This window comes from Triticum aestivum, chromosome 3B, assembly GCF_018294505.1.
Source record: "Triticum aestivum cultivar Chinese Spring chromosome 3B, IWGSC CS RefSeq v2.1, whole genome shotgun sequence".
NCBI lineage: Eukaryota > Viridiplantae > Streptophyta > Magnoliopsida > Poales > Poaceae > Triticum > Triticum aestivum.
The window spans coordinates 356,506,306-356,529,845 of record NC_057801.1 but is presented as its reverse complement, the minus strand read 5'-3'; the positions used below and the strand labels follow the sequence as shown (position 1 = coordinate 356,529,845).

At 42.1% G+C, this 23,540-nt stretch overlaps 2 long non-coding RNA genes across 10 annotated transcripts; one reads left to right on the top strand and one right to left on the bottom strand.

The window, feature by feature from the left end:
- Positions 1–5,130: 5,130 nt before the first annotated feature.
- LOC123069894 (uncharacterized) lies at positions 5,131–12,571 on the bottom strand. Of its 9 annotated transcripts, none has more exons than XR_006433174.1 (13): positions 12,143–12,571; positions 11,620–11,741; positions 11,316–11,393; positions 10,935–11,113; positions 10,684–10,781; positions 10,375–10,482; positions 9,638–9,727; positions 8,855–9,191; positions 8,228–8,298; positions 7,989–8,081; positions 7,671–7,749; positions 6,315–6,407; positions 5,131–5,947 (listed from the first exon to the last, which is right to left on the bottom strand). It is a non-coding gene; the product is annotated as an uncharacterized lncRNA (long non-coding RNA). The 9 variants fall into 9 exon arrangements; XR_006433175.1 differs by lacking the exon at positions 10,935–11,113 and having other exon boundaries at positions 8,855–9,006; positions 9,093–9,236; XR_006433170.1 differs by lacking the exon at positions 10,935–11,113 and having other exon boundaries at positions 8,855–9,006; positions 9,093–9,191.
- Positions 5,685–7,223, top strand: LOC123069895 (uncharacterized). The gene is made up of 2 exons (XR_006433177.1): positions 5,685–5,922; positions 6,959–7,223. It is a non-coding gene; the product is annotated as an uncharacterized lncRNA (long non-coding RNA).
- Positions 12,572–23,540: the final 10,969 nt, after the last annotated feature.

Genomic DNA, 23,540 nt, shown 5'->3' with positions numbered 1-23,540 from the left:
CTCGGCCGCGCTCGATCCGCCCGGCCCCGCCAGACCGCTGTCGCCGCCCGCCGACCCCTCGCCGGTGCGGTGCTCCGCCATCTCAGGTCTCTGCCGCCGGCCTCCCTCTCCCTTCCCTTTCTCCTTCCTCCCCTCACGAGCTCTCTCTCTCTCTCCTGGACAGCAGCCCCCGCCACCGAAGGAACTCGCCGATGCCGCTCTGTGGAGCTCCGCAGGTCGCCTCGAGCTCGGATCTGGAACCCCCACCTCCGGATCCGCCCATTTCCCTGAGTCCTCGCCGCTCCGTCGCTCCGTTCGCCGGAGTTTGAACGTCGTCGTCCCGCGTCAGGAGGACGACGCCCCCAGTCGCCCGCGTGGGCCACGGCCTCTTCCGGCCCAGCCCACCTCCAAGCCGGCCGGCCTCTCCTTCCTTCTGGGCTTGGCCCATGGTGAGAGCCCAGTAAACCCTGCCCGTGCGATTTTTAGCTAATCTGCGCCCACTCTGTTTTTTCCTGAAAAATGACTAAGTCCCGAAATATTTTGACATTATCATGCCATGTTCATCGCATCATATCTCCATGCATACTGCTCCGTTTTGTGCATGTAATATGTCAAATTGTTCGTATCAACGAGTACATCATTTCATTCCATTGCATCATGTTCATTTGAGGTCATCTTGATGTCTGAATCATTGTTGCAAGAGTGCTTCATAATGTTGTCTGCTGTCTGTTAGCAGAACTAGCTCTTTTGTCATTTTTGCCATGATTGATGTGTGCATCCTATGAGGTTGATGTCTACATGTGTTTTGCTCTATGCCATGTCTTCTTTACAGAGGTATATGCCATGTATTTTTGTGATCAATGTGGTGACTAGCACAAGCATGCAAACTAGGCATCGTGATGTTGCTGATTTCAGTCCCTGTTCTGCTGTTATTTTGATGTCATGTAAACATGATGCTACAGAGAGATCCATGCATATTTTGAGATACTTCAGTAAGGATGTTTTGAACATATGGTTAATGTCTATCCATTCATGCCCCTGTTTGCAATTATGGAGTAGTCTATCATGTCATTTTCGTGCTCTACTTTTGCTTCAAAATGTTTCTTGGCAGATTGTTTGCATGTTATTCAAGTTTGCCAAGGTTGTTGTAGTTGATCCTTGCATGCTATGAACTTGTTCTTGACTTGCTTAGCTTCACAAACATGTCTTCTTACTGTTGGTTGCCTTTCCATGCCATGTATTGCTCTGTGGTGAGTGGTACAAGCTCATCAACATGCCTTCATAATTCTGTTCCTGCCATGTATGAATCTGTATTATAACTTGCCATGTTTACATGGGTGTCATCATTTCTTCTGATCCTTTTTGGCTCATGGTCAGTAAGGGACTTTTGTTCTATGCATTTAGTAGTACCATGACATGCCTTTGTTTGCCATGATAAGTCCCTACAACATATTGTTTGATAGCTCTAAACATTGCAACCTGATGTTATTTTCTGCAGTCTGAACTGTTATTATTTGCAATCTTGCCATGTGGGTTTGAGCATGTTCTAGTGATTTCTGGAGATAGCTCAGTGTTCATGTTTTGTTATGATTTACCTGTACATCATGACCATATCTTTTGTTTTCATGTTGAGATGTTGTAGCATATTGTTTTGATGCTTGCAATATGCCTAGTTACTGTTTTGGACAGCTTGTCCTTTAAACTTGTATGGAGTATGTGTTGAACCGTTGCTCCGTTTTGAGTGTGCTCTATATGAAACTTGCTGGATTTTGCATGTAGTTTCATATTATCATGTTGCATCCATGTTTTGAGGTGTTTGCTTGATGTTTGTATGCATTTTGCATCAATGCCATGTTTAACTTGTTTTGCTCATATCTTTTAGGCCGTAGCTCCGAATTAAATGAACTTTACATGTAACTTGACTAGAATCTCATGTAGATCATCTTGGTGCATCTTAACTTGCTGTTTAACAACTTGAACATAATGTTTATTCAGATCTGGACCAATTTCGAAATTTGCATATGAGGACTTACCGGAGTTGTTATATGTTGTTTCCGGCCCAATTTAAACTTGCCTTGATGTGTTGCTCTTGTTTGCATCATCTCTTTCCATGAGTAGCCTCATCTAGATTTTTCATGCATCATGCTTGTTGTGCATCATGTCATGTTCATGTGTGGTGTGTTTACTATGTTGTGTGCTTCTCTCGATAGTTCCCGTTTCGTTGCGATCGTGAGGATTCGTTCGGCTACGCTTGGTTCGTCTTCGTGGCTTCATCTTCTTCATGGACTCGTTCTTCTTCCTAGCGGGATTTCAGGCAAGATGACCGCTACCCTGGATCTCATTACTATCATTGCTATGCTAGTTGCTTCGTTCTATCGCTATGTTGCGTTACCTATCTTTTGCTCATCAAGCCTCCCAAATTGCCATGAACCTCTAACCTTTGACACCCTTCCTAGCAAACCGTTGTTTGGCTATGTTACCGCGTTGCTCAGCCCTCTTATAGCGTTGCTAGTTGCAGGTGAAGTTGAAGATTGCCCCATGATGGACATGATTTTGGTTGGGATATCACAATATCTCTTATATTATTAATGCATCTATATATTTGGTAAAGGGTGGAAGGCTCGGCCTTATGCCTGGTGTTTTGTTCCACTCTTGCCGCCCTAGTTTCCGTCATACCGGTGTTATGTTCCCGGATTTTGCGTTCCTTACGCGGTCGGGTGATTTATGGGACCCCTTGACAGTTCGCTTTGAATAAAACTCCTCCAGCAAGGCCCAACCTTAGTTTTACCATTTGCCTCACCACCACCTACATTTCCCTTGGGAGTAATTAACCCGAGGGTCATCTTTATTATATCCCCCCGGGCCAGTGCTTGTCTAAGTGTTGGTCCGAACCAGAGCCACTTGCAGCGCCACCTCGGGGAAACTTGAGGGTTGGTTTTAGTTGTATGTAGTGTTCATCCGGTGTTGCCCTGAGAACGAGATATGTGCAGCTCCTATCGGGATTGTCGGTGCATCGGGCGGCTTTGCTGGTCTTGTTTTACCATTGTCGAAATGTCTTGTAAACCAGGATTCCTAGTCTGATCGGGTCTTCCTGGGAGAAGGTATATCCTTCGTTGATCGCGAGAGCTTATCATGGGCTAAGTTGGGACACCCCTGCAGGGTATAATCTTTCAAAAGTCGTGCCTGCGGTTATAGGCAGATGAGAATTTGTTAATGTCCGATTGTAGATAACTTGACACCAGATCCGAATTAAAACGCATCAACCGCGTGTGTAGCCGTGATGGTCTCTTCTCGGCGGAGTCCGGGAAGTGAACACGGTTTTGGGTTATGTTTGACGTAAGTAGGAGTTCAGGATCACTTCTTGATCATTGCTAGTTTCGCGACCGTTCCTTTTGCTCTCTTCTCGCTCTTATTTGCGTATGTTAGCCACCATATATTCTTAGTCGCTGCTGCAACCTCACCATTTTACCCCTTCCTTTCTCTTTAAGCTTTGCTAGTCTTGATACCCATGGTAATGGGATTGCTGAGTCCTCGTGGCTCACAGATTACTACAACAACAGTTGCAGGTACAGGTTTTGCGATGATCATGACGCGAGAGCGATGCTTGCTTGCGTTGAGTTCTTCTTCTGCTTCTTCGATCAGGGGATAGGTTCCAGGTCGGCAGCCTGGGCTAGCGGGGTGGATGTCATTTGAGTTTTTGTTTGTGTTTCATCCATAGTCGAATGATGCTCTAATGTATTGTGATGTTGTATTCGTGTGGCATTGTATGCCTTATGTATGTATCCCTACCTTTTATGTAATGTTGATGTAATGATATCCACCTTGCAAAAGCGTTTCAATATGTGGGTCTATCCTTGGTGGGACCTTCGAGTTCCTTTTGGATAGGGTCGCATATTGGGCGTGACAGGCCAGCCCCTCTTGGCCCTTCCTCTTCTCCCACCAAGGCCCATCTAGGCCCACTAGTTCCCCCGGGGGGTCCCGGTAACCCTCCGGCACTCCGATTTTTTCTGAAACTTCTCCGAAACACTTCTGGTATCCGAATATAGTTGTACAATATATCAATCTTTATGTCTCGGCCATTTCGAGACTCCTCGTCATGTCCGTGATCACATCCGGGACTTCGAACAATTTTCGGTACATCATATCACATAAACTCATAATACCAATCGTCATCGAACGTTAAGCGTGCGGACTCTACGGGTTCGAGAACTATGTAGACATGACTGAGACTCACTTCCGGTCAATAACCAATAGCGGAACCTGGATGCTCATATTGGTTCCTACATATTCTACGAATATCTTTATCGGTCATACCGCATAACAACATACGTTGTTTCCTTTGTCATCGGTATGTTACTTGCCCGAGATTCGATCGTCGGTATCTCAATACCTAGTTCAATCTCGTTACTGGCAAGTCTCTTTACTCGTTCTCTAATACTTCATCCCGCAACTAACTCATTAGTCACAATGCTTGCAAGGCTTATAGTGATGAGTATTACCGAGAGGGCCCAGAGATACCTCTCCGAAACATGGAGTGACAAATTCTAATCTCGATCTATGCCAACCCAACAAACACCTTTGGAGACACCTGTAGAGCACCTTTATAATAACCCATTTATGTTGTGATGTTTGGTAGCACACAAAGTGTTCCTCCGGTATTTGAGAGTTGCATAATCTCTTAGTCTGAGTAATTTGTATAAGTCATGAAGAAAGCAGTAGCAATGAAACTGACACGATCATAATGCTAAGCTAATGGATGGGTCATGTGCATCACATCATTCTCCTAATGACTAGATAGGAATTATGGCTTGCCGCACCCGGCAGCTATGCTGCCGGGTATATTTATGTTCAATCTATTTACACAACCGCCGAAGCACTTCAAGTATAAAAATTGGCAAACACAATAAAGTAAATATAGTGGTACTCCTTCAGAGAAGAGTTCGAAATAGATAATATAACATCAAAAAAAGTCACGGAACACAATCGTTCAAACCCAGCATCCAATTCACTCATTTCAAAGCTTAAATAAAAGACCGGATGGGATAGTCCATAGTTGTACAAATCCAGCTTGAGTAAATCCTCGTCAGATCCAACATTTGATTGATAAACAAAATAAAGAGGGCCTAGTAGTGATAGCACAAAGAGGCGGCATAGATATTTGAGGCATAAACAGAGGCAAAACTCCTTCAACACGGTAATGTGTGCTCGCCTTTGAGCAACATCATCCCCGTCTATGTATCCTGAATGTTGGGGATGATAAAGCACTTATATGTTGACATTCAAAGGCATATACATAGGTGATATTGAAGTATGCAACAGTAGATAAATAAGCTTTCTTGAGCACAATATTTATATGTATCAAATACTCTATCCGTCCGGGAAAACTTGTCCTCATCTTAGTTCATTTATAATTTTGCAAATAAACCCTTATCCTTTTAATTCTCTTGCTAATCAACCCATCTTCCACCCCCGTCGCACGCGGGCACTGCGTGCCCCAGCCACCGTCTCCCCTGTCACCGCGGGGCACCGCGCGCCCTAGCCGTCGTAGAGCTCAGCTTGCACCACAGCTGCCAACTTGCACCCCTGCTTACCTGCGCACACGGAGGCGAGCTTCCCCCCGCCCACCTGCTCCTCTGCGGTGACACCTTGACGGACGGCAGCTGCACGGCTGACGGGCAGAACCTCCTTGTCGTCCTTCTCGAGTCACCAGCACCGCCGCCCACCTGCGCAGCTGCCACAGAGGTGACCACCACCGCTCGCAGGGCCTGCGCCGTCCGCTTCGGCCGTCGGCACGTTGTCTTTCGCCACTCCGGCCTCTTCTGTTGTTTCCGTCTTCCTCCGCCTCTATTGCTTCTGCTAGTGGTGGTGCAGCTCCCGATCTTCGTCCAGGTGGCCCCAATCTTCTTATTCGTCCAGGTGACCCCGGCTCTGCTGCTGTTGAAGGTACCAGCGCCCCTCCCAAAAATTGCTGTCATGTGGACAAATTGATGTGAGATTGTTTGGATAACATCATTGTAGATCAGATTGATGTGAAATTGATTTGAATTAGATCACCAGTGGATCATCCAGTTAGATTAATTGGATGTTTGTTCTGTAATTTGATGAGCGCCTAAACTGAATTGTATATCCTGTATAGTGACTGTAATTTGGAGTAGTGGCTGTAATTTGGATTAATTGGAGTAACCTGGATTAATTGGAGTAACCAAATGTTCAGTCTAAGCTAAGAATTAATGGACTGGGTTGACTAACTAAACTTGAAAACTGCATTAGATACGATTCAGTATGTTTCAGAACTTCAGATTCAGTAAATAAAAATGGAGTATAGCATTGGTTACATCCTCATCTTCTTGCATCTTGATTCAGTAAGCTTCAGAACTTTAGATTGGTTCTTGTTAGCTTGGTTGCAGCTCCATTTTTCCCTGCTCCTACTGTTAGTTCAGTAAGTTTCAGTAAGAATGGAGTATATTTTCCTGGTTGAACCAAGTTCAGACAAAACAGGACAAATTGCATTCAGTAAAGCAAAGTTTTGAATAATTTTTTGTCAAACAAGAGGACACATCTATCACCACGTGCTCTTGGCTGAACCAAGGTCACCACAGGGTGTGATTGGAATACAAGAAAAGAAAAGTGTGTCTATGGATGACACATCACACAGAATGGTAACCTACGGGCCATTAGTTACATATATGCACCTTCAAGCGACACATAAATCAAAGAAGAAACTATTTGGTTCCAGTTTACAATTTTTTAGTACTGTAAATGTATTATCTAGGAGTAGAATTTTTTTTCATTTTTGAAAAAAAAGGTCAACCTGACCAGTCACTACTTCGCAGATTAGAACAAGCAAAAAGAAGGCATGACAGTTTTAATCAAGAACCAAATCTTAGACCATTGATAACAAAACAAATTACTTGAAGAAAAAATAAGAATATGAGAAAATTATTTCTGTTAATAGCCTCTTCAACTTTGATGCTTGCAGCCTACAACATCTGAACCGTACAGTGCCAGCTAGCTCAAACAAGATGCAAATCAACATATTGTGGACTATATTTCTACAGTTGTATGGAACAAGGGAGCTAGGATGATTATGCATGTACTAATTCAGTCACTGATCATGTACTGATTGCCAATAAATGTATTACTGGCAATAATTTGATGCCAACCTACATGAGTTACCAATTTTCTACTGATTAAGTTGGAATTATTTGATGCCAGTATGCACAGCAAAGAAGACATCTAAATCACTTCACAACATCCACAATTATCCCCAAAGATTAACAATGCCTACACCATTATAACTGAATTTTTAGTTTGGACAGTTTTTGTCAAACTAACAGTGTAAACTAAATTTTTGACAACTCTGTTGTAGCAAATGTGAAGTCCCAGATTTTCAGTTTAAACGGTTTTGTCAAACTGAAAATTCCATTGTTGTAGCAACTCTGAAAACAGTCCGAGATTTTTGACAATGTAAATGGACTTCACAGTCCCAGATTTTTGACAACTCTAAATGGCCATCAAGCAATGAAATTTGGTCAATATGACAAGTGGCATTACTTCATAGCAGTCTGAAGGCATTTGATTTAACATAGTGCGCACACACACACACTCAGGGAGGCATTAGTTCACAAGTTACATAGGTTCAGACTTGAAGCATCAAAATGTACTCCTGTAGGTTAGCAGGAAGAGCTTACATATGATCCATATGGCAAGTGTGACTTGACTCCATTATGAAGAACTCACCGTACATCCGCTCAGCACCGCACAACCTCCCTGAAGGCACCATACAAAGAACTCAGCAAGCATAGGCCCCCTCTCCAGAAGGCAGACTGTAGTATACTGCCTGAATCTAAACAGTATTATTTATCTACCGCTATTACATATACCCCCTAGATTAGATATGTATTTTTCTGCATAGAGCATTTCCTTAGATTTTAAAAATCGCTGAGGCACATACGGACTATATTTTTCCAAGTAAAAATAGAGAAGGGCCATGACAAATGTCAATTGACCTGGGCAAATGCTCACAGACAACTGTTGGAGCCAGCGTCACCCGGCGAGCCCGGTGACCCGTGAACTTGGAGTTGTTCGTCGGCCATCATAACCTAAACAGGACAGACGGATCCAAGAGCCACCCCATATGAGTTACGAAAGGAAAGTGAGCTTTGGGTATAATCGTGTATAGACGCGAAGCAATCCGGCAAGGCAAACCAAAACTCGTGGAAGAAATCGAAACATAGGATGTACCCACCTTGCGAGTGGAAGAATCAATCACACCAGATCCAATCCCTTGCAAGCCGAAGACGAGGACGACGCGGCAACCTGAGACCAAGGGCCAACCTTAACCCTAATCAAAATGTATTTCACAAAACCAAGCAGAAAATCAAGAGCCCAGCTGATGGGCAACCATTTCTCATTTTTGAGACTTCACAACAGTTGGCCACATCGTTAATTCATAAAATGGAAGAAATCTCCTTAACATTTTAGTTCATGACATAATAGAACTACCAACAAGTTACTGACACTTGACTAATGACTGCACCTTAGAGATATATGATTCCACCATTATATTAACAAATAAAATTGAACTCCCTACATGTTATCTGGTTGAGCTAAGCCTAGAACATGAACACCATGACATTAATAAATAAAATAAAGTTCCTGAATAAAATCTGACTAAGCTAAGCTTTGAACATGAATGCTTCACCAATTTTAATCTGAAATAAGAAGAAAAAACTGAGAATCAATATATATTTTAAACATAGAAACTTAAAGTTAACTAAGTTTTAACAGATTGGATATTATAAAAGCTTGTACTGTTGATTTGGAATAATTAGCCAAATTAAATTGAAGGAGTCAACTTTCTCTATAAAGTTACCATATTGGACTGCTTTGCTAATGCCCCAGTCTTGTCGAATTTAGACACGAGCAAGTCTAGTGCAGTTGGAGAAACTGAATAAGAAGAGCATTGCGCAGCTGTGACGCATCAATTTTACCACTTCGGTCACGGTCAAACCTCTCAAATATAGACTGCACAAAAACAACAGGAAATGGACATGCAATAGATGTATACATGAGCTGAAAACAACATTGAAGACTGTAAGAGTATATAAAACCTGTAACTGGCAGCCACAAAAAAATTGTCTTTTCTGCCGAACAGACCAGTTCGCTATCACCAGTTTGCACTCAATGATTCAGATGTGGTTGCCGACGAGCTGCAAACTCGTACCGAGAAAAATGATCATAGTTGCTAGCAGATTCTGTGATACCTCGACAAATATTAGCTCTGTATGAAAAAATTAAGGGGGGCATAACAGAGCTAAATTTTTATATCCAGATATTAAAAAGAAACATACAACAATAATTGATTGTAACTCATTTTTTATAATTGCTTTAAGGAATTGCAACTTTCGCGCACACAAATTGAGAAGAACATAAGATGGTGTCTGGATGATGGACATAAAAACAAGTTTAAAAGCTAACAATGCTAAGGTACCAGATACATGAACTTTTCTCTAACAAACGTTCTAAAAACACCTAGTAAGTGTGAACGTAAGCAAAGAACACTCCTATCAAAATAGTGTACCAAAATTTGCAATTAATCAAATGCGTTCAAGCAACCAAAGGGCGATTTTAATTGTAGCATGGTGTCAAGACTCACTGGAGGGAACATGTGGCGTCAATCGAGGTGAAGAAACAAACATCACCAATTCAGTTAGCATGAGTCGTAAGTGTAGAGCACTCATCTTGGCTATTAGAGACGACAAAATAGAGAGGTTAACTATAAGTAGAGGAAACAATTCTGTAGCATAAGAACCTACTTTCTTTGAGATTCCAAATCTGTTTTTTTGTGGCAATACAATTCTAAGGCCGTAAATAAAAAAATATTATACTATTGTCTGGTCAGTGTAAGATCTATGTTGAATAGGTTGAAGTTCTGTCCGTACTACAAATCTCCACTTTTTGGGAAGCAGCAAACTTGGAATCACCAATGAAGATTCAAACAGGAAGACAACTGCATATTTGACTTTCATAAAAGCACTTCCGTATTTTGACCATTCATATATATCAAGTATATACACAATCGACTCAATTTCAGTCTTCTTTAATCTCTAACTGAAGCAAATGACAGAAGCTTAAGCTTAAGCATCTACACACACAGAAAATGCAAAACAAATATCACATAAAACGGGCCCAAGTTAGATATGTTTCTGATAGGAAACAATAACCATAGGTAAATACATGCATTATTCTCCTGTCAGAAGGTACTTAGTTGTACTCCAAGTGGTACTGGGACATGAAACTAAGCCATTGAAATTTTCGAAACAGAATAGATGATAACACCAGTGTAGGCCATGAACAAAAATACAAAGAAGAACATAATCAAGCATAACCCACCTCCACCGAAGCAATGGTTGATCAACAGCAGGAACCTGAACCTCGTGATGCTAGACCATATATCTATGGTTACCCTTTTATTTCCCCTGTCTAACCAGAAGTAGTTATCTGGACAAAATAGGGAGGCAAACTTCAACAAATCAGTTCTTAGTAATTATAGAATGCCCTGTATGAAAGGAAGTAAAATCAAGCATGTATGTGCTCTAACTTTCATAACTGCTAGTACACCCAGTAACTAACTTTATATACCAGAGTGTACGATTCTCAAGTTTAGTTGGAGAGACAAAAACAGGGATAGAGAGCGTGCACCTGAAACCTGGCGGAGTTTGCTTGGGCGTCCCTCTCAATGGCCAACCTAGAACATAATCATCAACCATGTGCGCCTCCCCCATGCACTCCGCAAGCATCTAAAAAATAGAATTGACATCAGCCATAAATCACAAGTTCTTGGCAAAGAAAATAGAACCCTACAAACAAGCCAGTGTTTTCAAATTAAGTTTGGCAACAGACACAACTTTAAATCATCAGTAAGCAAGTATCAAAAGGTCAATGGTAGAGACCGCAACCCCAGCGCTGAGCAACCATCCAAAGCAGCCCTACATAGCAGCAGCACCGGCGCAAGAACGGCGACGACGCGAGCGCAACAGGCAGCAAGCTCATAACAAAGGAGAGGACAACCACCCAAGGTGTTGAGGCGGCTCACCACTATTATGTGCAACAAACCTTAACTGGCCAACATCTAAAATAGTTGCCATATCGGCAAGGAAGGAACAACCAACACAAAGACACATTAGTTTGTCCATACACATGTAAATAAAACAAGCTGAGAAGGAATTAACAAGCTATAGAAGTACATGTAGCCATTCGGAGAAAACAACTGCCTAGCACATAGAACTAAAGATGCATGGACGGGCAAAAAAAATTGAATCACATGTGCGTACCTCTCAGACGACGACACCTCTCGAATCAGACAAACCTGTCTAGGAGGCGATGATGTTACAACCAACGGCGAGCAAGACCTGCAAAATAATAGATCGAGCCTACACATCAGCCCATGCTCAAAGAAGCCAGAACAACTGGGAGAAGGCATATTGAGGAAGAGGAAATGGAAACATATCGTCTGAGGAGAATGGATACGGCAGCGCCACCCTCTCCTCAACTGAGAATTCTCCACAAGCCGGATGGTGGGGTTACGACAGTAGGGAAGGAGAGGAAGGGAGCCAGGGAGGGGATGTGAGAAATTACTTTTGCCATGAGGAGCCACATGTCGTCCTCGTCACCTATCCTGCTCCGCCGCGGATCCGCGTCTCCGGCGCCGATGCCTAACCACTGCCCACCCTCGTTCCCATCTCCCATCCTCTTCTTTGCTGCAACATCAAATTAGAAGATCCTCGGGCAGATCAATCTCTTAACCCACTCTAACATCTCCCAAAGATTAATCTCAAACTACAGCCAAATTCCGAAGTGCTCATGCCCAAATTCCACAAAACATCTTAAGTACAGTAATACACATTGTAGCAAACCGACTGGACGACTTTAGTTTGAACAATGGACCAAACAATTCAGCAGTAACAACATACAACTACAGTAAAGCAGGGCATAATTCAGTTCTAATCTGCATGGCTGAAACTTCTCCAATTTTGGTCCTAATCTGTAGGTATACAACATGCATCAGTGACCACGGAGCATACGGCCACAGTGAAGCAGGGGCGTAATTCAGTTCAGGCCAGTTGCCAGGCAGAGCAAAGTGGGGAATAAACGCACGAACCTGTTGAGCAGCGAGGCGGACTTGGCCAGAAGAAGAGGATGACGGCGAGGAGGAGGACGGCGTTGGAGAGGACCGACGCGAGGCTGTACCCGGCGTGCTCGAAGAGGAACCACACGAGCATGGCGTACCCCGCGAGGCGTTCCTCCGCCTCCAGAGGAGCGGGTCGGTGACTGGGGCGAGGAGCGGCGAGGCAAGGTCAGTCAGCCTCACGGAGGGAGCGGGCGCAGCGCACCGTCCTTGTCGCTGTCGCCCCTGGAGGGAGCGGGCGCGGGCGGAGCGGAGGGAGAGGAAGGAAGAGGACGCGGAGGCGAGATGACGGCGGTGTGGGGCTGGCGGACGGGAGCGGGGCAGGGAGGCACGGGCGGGGGGAAGAGTAGAGGAGGCGACGGCAGAGCGGGCGAGGGAGGAGGCGGCTGCAGGAGCGAGCGAGGGAGGAGGCGGGTAGGTCTCCGTCAAAGGAGTGGCCCCCTTTTATACCCCCACTACGCGAAATTACCGAAATGCCCTGGTGGGGGCACGGTATTTACATTATGTTTCCATTGGAATTTTATCAGACGGCTCACAGCGATCTGGTAAATATCCGACGCCTCACGTGAGCCGAGCCCGAGATCCGACGACGGGAATTGCATCAGAAAAACGATCGGATGGTCCAGAATCCAAACGCACGGGAGAGCTCCATTTTGGTCTGGACTCTAACAAGGGGATGTGATCCCATTAATTAAATGACAACACATGTCTATGGTTAGGAAACATAACCATCTTTGATTAATGAGCTAGTCAAGTAGAGGCATACTAGCGACTATATGTTTTTTCTATGTATTCACACATGTACTAAGTTTTTGGTTAATACAACTCTAGAATGAATAATAAACTTTTATCATGAATTAAGGAAATAAATAATAACATTATTATTGCCTCTAGGGCATATTTCCTCCAGTCTCCCACATGCACTAGAGTCAATAATCTAGATTACATAGTAATGATTCTAACACCCATGGAGCTTTGGTGCTGATCATGTTTTGCTCGTGGAAGAGGCTTAGTCAACGGGTCTGCAACATTCAGATCTGTGTGTATCTTGCAAATCTCTATGTCCCTTCCGACACTTGATGACGGATGAAATTGAAGCGTCTCTTGATGTGCTTGGTTCTCTTGTGAAATCTGGATTCCTTTGCCAAGACAATTGCACCAGTATTGTCACAAAAGATTTTCATTGGACCCGATGCACCAGGTATGACACCTAGATCGGATATGAACTCCTTCATCCAAACTCCTTCATTTGCCGCTTCCGAAGCAGGAATGTACTCTGCTTCACACGTAGATCCCGCCACGACGCTCTGCTTGGAACTGCACCAACTGACAGCTCCTCCATTGAATAAAAATATGTATCCGGTTTGAGACTTAGAGTTATCTGGATCAGTGTCAAAGCTTGCATCAACGTAACCGTTTACGACAAGCTCTTTTTCACCTTCATAAACGAGAAACATGTCCTTAGTCATTTTCACGTATTTCAGGATGTTCTTGACCGTTGTCCAGTGCTCCATTCCGGAATTACTTTGGTACCTCCCTGCTATGCTTATAGCAGGATATAAATCAGGTCTGGTACACAACATTGCATACATGATAGAACCTATGGCTGAAGCATAGGGAATGACTTTCATTTTTTCTCTATCTTTTGTAGTGGTCGGGCATTGAGTCTGACTCAACTTCACACCTTGTAACACAGGCAAGAACCCTTTCTTTGACTGATCCATTTTGAACTTCTTCAAAACTTTATCAAGGTATGTGCTTTGTGAGAGTCCAATTAAGCGTCTTGATCTATCTCTATAAATCTTGATGCCCAATATGAAAGCAGCTTCTCCGAGGTCTTTCATAGAAAAACTCTTATTCAGGTATCCATTTATGCTATCCAGAAATTCTATATCATTTCCAATCAACAATTTGTCATCTACATATAAGATTAGAAATGCTACAAAGTTCCCACTCGCTTTCTCAAAAATACAGGCTTCTCCAAAAGTCTGTATAAAACCATATGCTTTGATCACACTATCAAAGCGTTTATTCCAACTCTGAGAGGCTTGCACCAGTCCATAAATGGATCGCTGGAGCTTGCACACTTTGTTAGCACCCTTTGGATCGACAAAACCTTCCGGTTACATCATATACAACTCTTCTTCCAGAAATCCATTCGGGAATGCAGTTTTGACATTCATTTGCCAAATTTCGTAATCATAAAATGCAGCAATTGCTAACATGATTCGGACAGACTTAAGCATCGCTACGGGTGAGAAAGTCTCATCGTTGTCAACTCCTTGGACTTGTCGAAAACCTTTTGCAACAAGTCGAGCTTTGTAAACAATAACATTACCATCTGTGTCGGTCTTCTTCTTAAAGATTCATTTATTTTCTATGGCTTGCCAATCATCGGGAAAGTCCACCAAAGTCCACACTTTGTTCTCATACATGGATCCCATCTCAGATTTCATGACTTCAAGCCATTTCGCGGAATCTGGGCTCATCATCGCTTCCTCATAGTTCGTAGGTTCATCATGGTCTAGTAACATGACTTCCAGAATAGGATTACCATACCACTCTGGTGCGGATCTTACCTGGAAGACCTACTAGGTTCGGTAGTAACTTGATCTGAAACTTCATGATCATCATCATTAGCTTCCTCACTAATTGGTGTAGGAATCACTACAACTGATTTCTATGATGAACTACTTTCCAATAAGGGAAAAGGTACAATTACCTCATCAAGTTCTACTTTCTTCCCACTCACTTCTTTCGAGAGAAACTCCTTCTCTAAAAAGGGTCCATTCTTAGCAACAAAGATTTTGCCTTCGAATCTGTTATAGGAGGTGTACCCAACAGTCTCTTTTGGGTATCCTATGAAGACGCACTTCTCCGATTTGGGTTCGAGCTTATCAGGTTGAAGCTTTTTCACATAAGCATCGTAGCCCCAAATTTTAAGAAACAACAACTTTGGTTTCTTGCCAAACCACAGTTCATAAGGCGTCGTATCAACAGATTTTGATAGTGCCCTATTTAAAGTGAATGCAGCCGTCTCTAGAGCATAACCCCAAAAACGATAGCGTTAAATTAGTAAGAGACATCATAGATCGCACCATATCCAATAAAGTAAGGTTATGATGTTCGGACACACCATTTCATTGTGGTGTTCCAGGTGGCGTTAAATTGTGAAACTATCCCATGTTGTTTCAAATGAAGACCAAACTCGTAACTCAAATATTCTCCTCCCCGATCAGATCGTAGAAACTTTATTTTCTTGTTACGATGATTTTCCACTTCACTCTAAATTTTTTTGAACTTTTCAAATGTTTCGGACTTATGCTTCATTAAGTAGATATAACCATATCTTCTCAAATCATCTGTGAAGGTAAGAAAATAATGATACCCACCACGAGCCTCAATACTCATTGGACCGCATACATCGGTATGTATTATTTTCAACAAGTCAGTAGCTCATTCCGTTGTTCCGGAGAACGGAGTTTTAGTCATCTTGCCCATAAGGCACCATTCGCAAGCACCAAGTGATTCATAATCAAGTGATTCCAAAAATCCATCAGCATGAAGTTTCTTCATGCGCTTTACACCGATATGACCCAAATGGCAGTGCCACAAATAAGTTGCACTATCATTATTAAACTTAAATCTTTTGGCTTCAACACTATGAATATGTGTATCACTACTGTCGAGATTCAACAAAAATAGACCACTCAGCAAGGGCGCATGACCATAAAAGATATTACTTATATAAATAGAACAACCATTATTCTCTGATTTAAATGAATAACCGTCTCGCATTAAACAAGATCCAGATATAATTTTCATGCTCAACGCTAGCACCAAATAACAATTATTTAGGTCTAATACTAATCCCGATGGTAGATGTAGAGGTAGTGTGCCGACCGCGATCACATCGACTTTAGAACCATTTCCCATGCGCATCGTCACCTCGTCCTTAGCCAATCTTCGCTTAATCCGTAGCCCCTTTTTCGAGTTGCAAATATGAGCAACAGAACTAGTATCAAATACCCAGGCGCTACTGCGAGCATTAGTTAAGTACACATTAATAACACATATATCAAATATACCTTTCACTTTGCAATCCTTCTTATCCGCCAAATACTTGGGGCAGTTCCGCTCAAGTGACCAGTCCATGGTAGTTCATTTGGAGAACTTCCATTTCTGCACAAAAAAACAACACCCATGATAGTTTTGCTGAAAACAGGGTCAATCCAGGTTAGTTCCATGCAAATTATACCAAAACCATATAAAATTGTTGTAACCATGGCATGAATACTTCATAAATTATGGATACGTTGGAGATGTATCAACATCCCCAAGCTTAATTACTACTCGTCCTCGAGTAGGTAAATGATAAAACTAATAATTTATGAAGTGTGAATGCTAGCAAAGTGCATAAGTTTCATCAATGATAATTTCAATCACTTTTTCTTGCATCATAACAGCAATTCTTTCTCATAAAACTTCTCATGTTAAAGTAGCAACCAATTCACATGTTAAGGTTCAAACAATGAATTCTCTTGAAACTCAACAACCTATATTCCTAGTCACCAAACAATTGCTATTCAACTTATTCAACAAAGTTTAAGTAAGAGCTCCACATACTCAATCATCATATAGTCTTCCATGATTGCTAGTACTCAAAGCATATTCTTAGGACAAATGGCATTCATCGAACACAGAGAAAGATAGGGGCCTAATATTTTGCCTCCCAACTCATTTATCATTGAGATAATTGTCAACAATAATAATACATGATCAAATATATTTGACTGGTCATATGTGCCTAGATCTTTCCCCACCACATGATGCTTGCCAACTAGAGAATAGTTGAGATTGAAATGAGAATTCATACTATTGACTCTTTGCATAAAACAAAATACTGAAAAGTAAAAGATAGGCCCTTCGCAGAGGGAAGCAGAGGTTGTCATGCGCTTTCTGGTTTTGTATACATAATCCCTTAATGCAAAAGAACATCATGTTATATTGCCCCTTATGATAGCAATATTTATTATGTAGTCCGTCGCTTTTATTACTTTGCCATCACAAGTTCGTACAATGCTCAATTTTCACTTACACTAAATGACCAAACACATTTAGAAGCAATATTTATTGCCTTTTTGCACCGATGGCAACTTACTTGAAGGATCTTATTCGATCCATGGGTAGGTATAGTGGACACTCATGGCAAGAAACTAGGTTTAAGGGTTTTTGATGCACATGTAGTATCTCTACTTAGTACAAATTTTTGGCTAGCAAAAGATCCTAGGAAAACACCACATGTTGGAGGATCCATAACAATATAACTTCTATGCAAATATACCCAAACATAACTCATTACGTTGTCTTCCTTGTCCAACTTCAACTAATTTGCTCAAGTTTGAAAATAATTAATGGGTATTCACAATCACAGAAGATGTCCAAGATAATATATTTGCATGTGAAAGTTCTCTTCCTTATACTAATCATTCATGAATTGCTTGTATGACCAATATTATGATTGTCAAGCTTCAAAATATTTCACTTTCTAAACTAAATGTGAAGCTACTACTAGGCATAATATGAATGATTTAATTTCAACTTCATGATATTCAATTCATTCAACAATTTACTCATAGGATATAAGTGAAGCACAAGAGTAAATGACAAGCTACTTTAAAAAGATATAAGTGAAGATCAAGTGAGTAGTTAAGTAAATGGGTAACCATTTGAGGACTCTCTCTTGTTTAGAAAACTTTCGGATCTAAGTATTTTATTAAAACAGCAAGCGAAACAAAACAAAATGACATTCCAAGAATAGCACAACACATGTGAAGAAGCAAATACTTAGGCTCAATTGATAATAACCAATAATTGTTAAAGAAGAAAGGTGGGATGCCTACCGGGGCATCCCCAAGCTTAGATGCTTGAGACTTATTGAAATATTATCTTGGGATGCCTTGGGCATCCCCAAGCTTGAGCTTTTGTGTCTCCTTAATTTCTTTTGTATCAAGGTTTCCCTAAATCTTAAAAACTTCATCCACACAAAACTCAACAAGAACTCGTGAGATAAGTTAGTATAAATCAATGCAAAAACCTTACCATTCTTTACTGTAGAAAATCACTAAAATTATTATTTAACATTGCATACTAAATGCCTCTGCATATTTAATAGTGCTATGATCAAATAGAATCATTAAACAAGCAAACATATGCAAACAATGCAGACATAACATCAATCTGTCAAAACAGTACAGTCTCTAAAGAATGCAAGAAGATTCATACTTCCTTAACTCCAAAAATTCTGAAAAATTACCACACTGCAGAAAATTTATTTTATCTTAATGTGTAGAAATTTCAAGATTTTATCATGTTCTGATTTTTTAAAAAAAATTCAGACAATGATAGAAAACTTTCTGTTTTCAAAACAACAACAAATCGACTTGCAAAATAAGCATGGTAAAGGCTATCCTTGACATTTATATTGAAAATTAAAGATGCAAAAATTACTCTAAATAACAGCAAGCAAATCCTAATAAAAGAAAATGATGCTCCAAGCAAAACTCATATCATGTGACGAATGAAAACATAGCTCCAAGTGAGGTTACCGATAATGTTGGAGACGAATGAGGGAATGCGTTCCGAGGCATCCCCAAGCTTAGTTGCTTGGTCTTCCTTGAATATTACCTTGGTGTGCATTGGGCATCCCCAATCTTATGTTCTTGCCACACCTTATTCTCCTCATATCAATATCTCACCCAAAACTTGAAAACTTCAATCACACAAAACTTAACGGAACTTCGTGAGATAGGTTAGTATGATAAAGAGCAAACCATTCACTTTGGTACTGTCAAAGACAAGATTCATAATTGTTATCACACAAGACCTACTATACCTTATCATTTCCACAATTTATATCACTTAAATATAAGCTATGGAAACAGTAAAACAAGCAAACTATGCATTGAAAACAAAATCTGTCAGAAACAGAACAGTCTGTAATGATTTGGACAATGACCATACTTCTGCAGGTTCAAAAATAATGAACAATTAGGACAACGTAGGCAATTTGTATATCAATTGTCTATAAAAAATTCAGAATTTTATCGCGTCCCAGTAAATTTAAAGAATTTTGTTACTAGAAGCAAAAGTTTTTGTTTTTGCACAGAATCAAGTCAACTATCATCCACACTATCCCAAAAGCATTACTTGGCACTTTATTGAAACAAAAGCTATAAAAATGATTACTACAATAGCTTAATTATCCCAACAAACGCTTTTCTTTAATGCCTATTTAGCTAGGCATGATGATTTCAATGATGCTCACATAAAAGTAAAGAATTGAAACATAAAGAGAGCATCATGTATCACAAGTTCCTCTCTCATAATAATTTTCAGTAGCATCATGAATGAATTCATCAATATAACTATCACACAAAGCATTCCTTTCATGATCCCCAACCATAGTATTTTTATTACTCTCCACATAAGCAATTCTATTCTCATTCATAATAGTGGGAGTATCATAGGAAACTCGAATACTCTAAATTGTTTCCACACTAAGAGAGTAGCAACTAATTTCTATAACATAAGTATCATCACAATAATCATCATAAGTAGCAACTTTGTTCTCATCATAGTCAATTAAAACATCTTCCGAAATAGTGGAATCATCACTAAATAAAGTCATGACCTCTCCAAATCCACTTTCGTAATTATTACAATAAGATTCAACACCCTCCAAAATAGTGGGATCATTAGTAGATAGAGTTGACACTCTTCCAAATCCACTTTCATTAATATAATCATCATAAAATAGGAGGCATGCTTTCATCATAATAAATTTTCTCATCAAAACTTGGGGAAGTAAAATATCATCTTCATCAAATATAGCATCCCCAAACTTGTAGCTTTGGATATCATTAGCATCATGGATATTCAAAAAATTCATACTAGAAACACTGCAATCATGCTCATCATTTATGCCAACCATTTTATTGAATTCTTCTTCTATCAGTTGAGCACAAATTTTCTTTTCATCATTTTCAAGAAAGACATTATAAAGACGAATAATATGAGGCCACCTCAATTCCATTTTTTGTAGTTTTTTTTATGAACCAAACTAGTGATAAAACAAGAAACTAAAAGATTCAATTGCAAGATTTAAAGATATACCTTCAAGCACTCACCTCCTTGGCAACGGCGCCAGAAAAAAGCTTGATGTCTACTACACAACTTGTTCTTAGACTCGTGTTGGGCCTTCAAGCATAGAGTTTTGTAGGACAATAGCAATTTTCTCTCAAGTGGATGACCTAAGTTTTATCAATCCGTGGGAGGCGTAGGATGAAGATGGTCTCTCTCAAACAACCCTGTAACCAAATAATAAAAAGTCTCTTGTGTCTCCAACACACCAAATACAATGGTAATTTGTATAGGTGCACTAGTTCAGCGAAGAGATGGTAGTAAAAGCGTAGTAATGATAGTAGATATTGATTTTTGTAATAGGAACAATAAAAAATAGCAAGATAGCAAGTAACAAAAGTCACTACTGCGGGATGGTGCTAACGCGACACTACAATCAGAGACCCTTCGAGAAACTGTGTGCGATGCAATAATCGCAAACGATGGTGTCAGAGAACCGTCAAAAATGTCCAAAACGTTTGCGATGACCGATGCATCAAACACGGTTCCGATTTTAGTTGCGTGTGCAATGCAGGCATACGGTTGATCCAAAAGAACAGTTTGCGATGAGGAAGAACAACATAAACGGGCAGCCATATCAATGTGTGTGCGATATACGACATACAATTCCTCCGATGAACTGTGTGCTATTAGGGAATGCAACAGAAACGGTCAGCCAGATCAAGGTGTGAGTCATATATGGCATACGGTTCACTCGGACAAACTATTTTCGATTAGGCAAGAGAATGGAAACGGTTCATCTTAACAAGATGTGTGTGATATGCGGCATTTGCGATCAGCTAAAAGAACACAAACGATTCGTGTAACCAGATGTGTGTGATATGCAACAAACAGCCCACTGGGATGAACTATTTGCGATGAGAAATTATAACACAGACGGTTACTATAGCAAGTGCGTGTGCGATTCTGTTCGTATAAAAAACTTTAAAAAATGCAAACTAGTTGCTTGCGTATAAACATTTATCAAAAAGTAACAAGATAGACCTTCTTCAAGCCAATCAACATGTGTTCAGAAAACAAAAAATGTCAAAAATTACAAAACAAAGATCAAGATATTAACTAGATGGGATGGGTCCAAAGGTTTATAAATACAAAGGTGTATAATAAACCTTTGCAGTTGCCCATCCAACTAGTTAATATTGAGTCCACTTCCCATTCAGTCACCCATCTCATGACTACTCCAGCTTCAGCAAACTTAACTTGGGAGTTTTGTTAGATGAGCTATCGGTAGGGAAGCCGGTCCTTGCTGTTGTAGATCCCTCTTTGCAGCATTTATTGTGCAATACAATGGAAACGGTTTAACTGAACAATATGTGTGTGATACGCGGCAAACAGGTCCGTCATCAGAAATGTATGTGAAGACCAATAATAACACAGACGATTGCTGCTAATAAATCATGTGATTTGGTCTATCTATAGCCGATCTATTCTGCTAATATAGGATGGGTCTATTCTAATAACACCCCTTAAGACCTTATTCTGCTAACACCTAGCCTTATTCTACTAACACCGTACTCAACCGACCCACCTGAACACCCACGACCGCTTCTTCCTCCCGTCTCCAACCGCACACTACGCCCCCCAAATCCCCTGACCTTCTCCAGCCAACCCCCTCAACCTCCCTCGCTGCGCCGCCACGCTCTCAGCGCCAGGCCGTCGCTAGCCCGACTCCCGACCGAAGCAAACTGAACCTCCCCAACTTATCTTCCTCCCGACCAACCCCATCCCGCGCCCGCCCACTCCCATCCCCAGCTTCTTCTTCGTCGGCTGGCCGCCATGCCCACCCCCTGCACCTTCTTCTTTGCTGCCTGGCCGCCGTGCCCACCCCCTCCACCTTCCTCTGGCCGGATCTCGCTGCTACGTCCTGGCCGGCGATAGATCCGGCCTTCCATGTTTTCCCCGTCCTCCCTTGGGCGCCCGAAACCAAGTCGTCAGCCCCTGCCTTCCACCACTCCGGCCTCGTGCCGCCGCAGCCGTCCCCGCCTCACCACTCTAGCCTCTCGTCGCCGCGGCCGTCGTCGTCTTCCACCACGCCGGCCTCGCACCGCCTCATCCGTCCCCACCTTCCACCACACCGGCCTTGCGCCGTCGCATCTATCCCCGCCTTCCACCACTCTGGACCTTGCGCGGCCCCGTGACTCCCCAGAAACCTTCCTCCCCCGAGCCCCTTGCTCTTTTGCAGCACGGCAGACCAGCGGCCTCTCTGCAATGGAACCATGGAGAGGTAGCACGACCATGCAGTCCGGCATGTGTGTCCGTGCAGTACGGTTGTGGCTGTAAGGTAGCTCTGCCATGGATCCAAGGTGGGGCAGCACGGCATGCAATCCGGCATGCACGCGTGAGTACTACAGTTGTGGTGGCTCTTCCTCCCCCAGCCGGCTACCTGCCAAAAGCGGCTCTCCCTCCCCGGCCCGACTCCGATCTGAAGCTGTAGTTGGTGCATTCCGATTTTGATGGATGGCCCCATCGCTTCCCTCCTCTGCCGTCAGCCGCCACCAGCGCCCTGCATCAGGGCATGTCACCATTGGGGCACTTCCCACCCTGCTTCACCCAATGACGGCACCCACTGGCACCCCCCAGGTGTGTCTTCTCTAGTCCAGAGGAGGCTACCACCGCATGTGATAGCGAGCAGAACGAACAGCATACGTTACGCGCGGCTATCTAGTGAGATGCAGTTTGGAGCATATATGTGTTGTGTAGTTTGGCGACGAACGACATGTGTTACGTGCGGCTCGTGCATGCAGTCCATTGTGTGAGCAACGGCTGAGCACCGTCGCTGGTGATGGAGTCCATGCGTGTGCAGTCTACTTGCCGTGGTTAGAGCGTGCGACATGTAGTCTGGCCCAAGCGGGCATGTAGTGCATTTAAGTTCCTCCCAGGTGTTTACTTGGCCATGCCTTCTGCTCCGCCTATGCGTTCAGTTAGCTTCAGTGCGCTATGGTGTGATTCAAATCCCCTACAGGGAAAGAGCAGTAGCAAGCGTGTACAACCGTTCAGTCCACCGGGAAACTACAGAAGAAAAAGGATCATTTTTTTAAGTTCACTTTCTTCTTGAATGTGTTAGAGAGAAAATGTAAAAAATTATTAAAAAAGACACAGTCCGTTGGTGCACTGCTTGTGGCTCGCGTGGTTCGTCTGTGAAGTTTTTTAGGTATTTTTTATTTGTAAA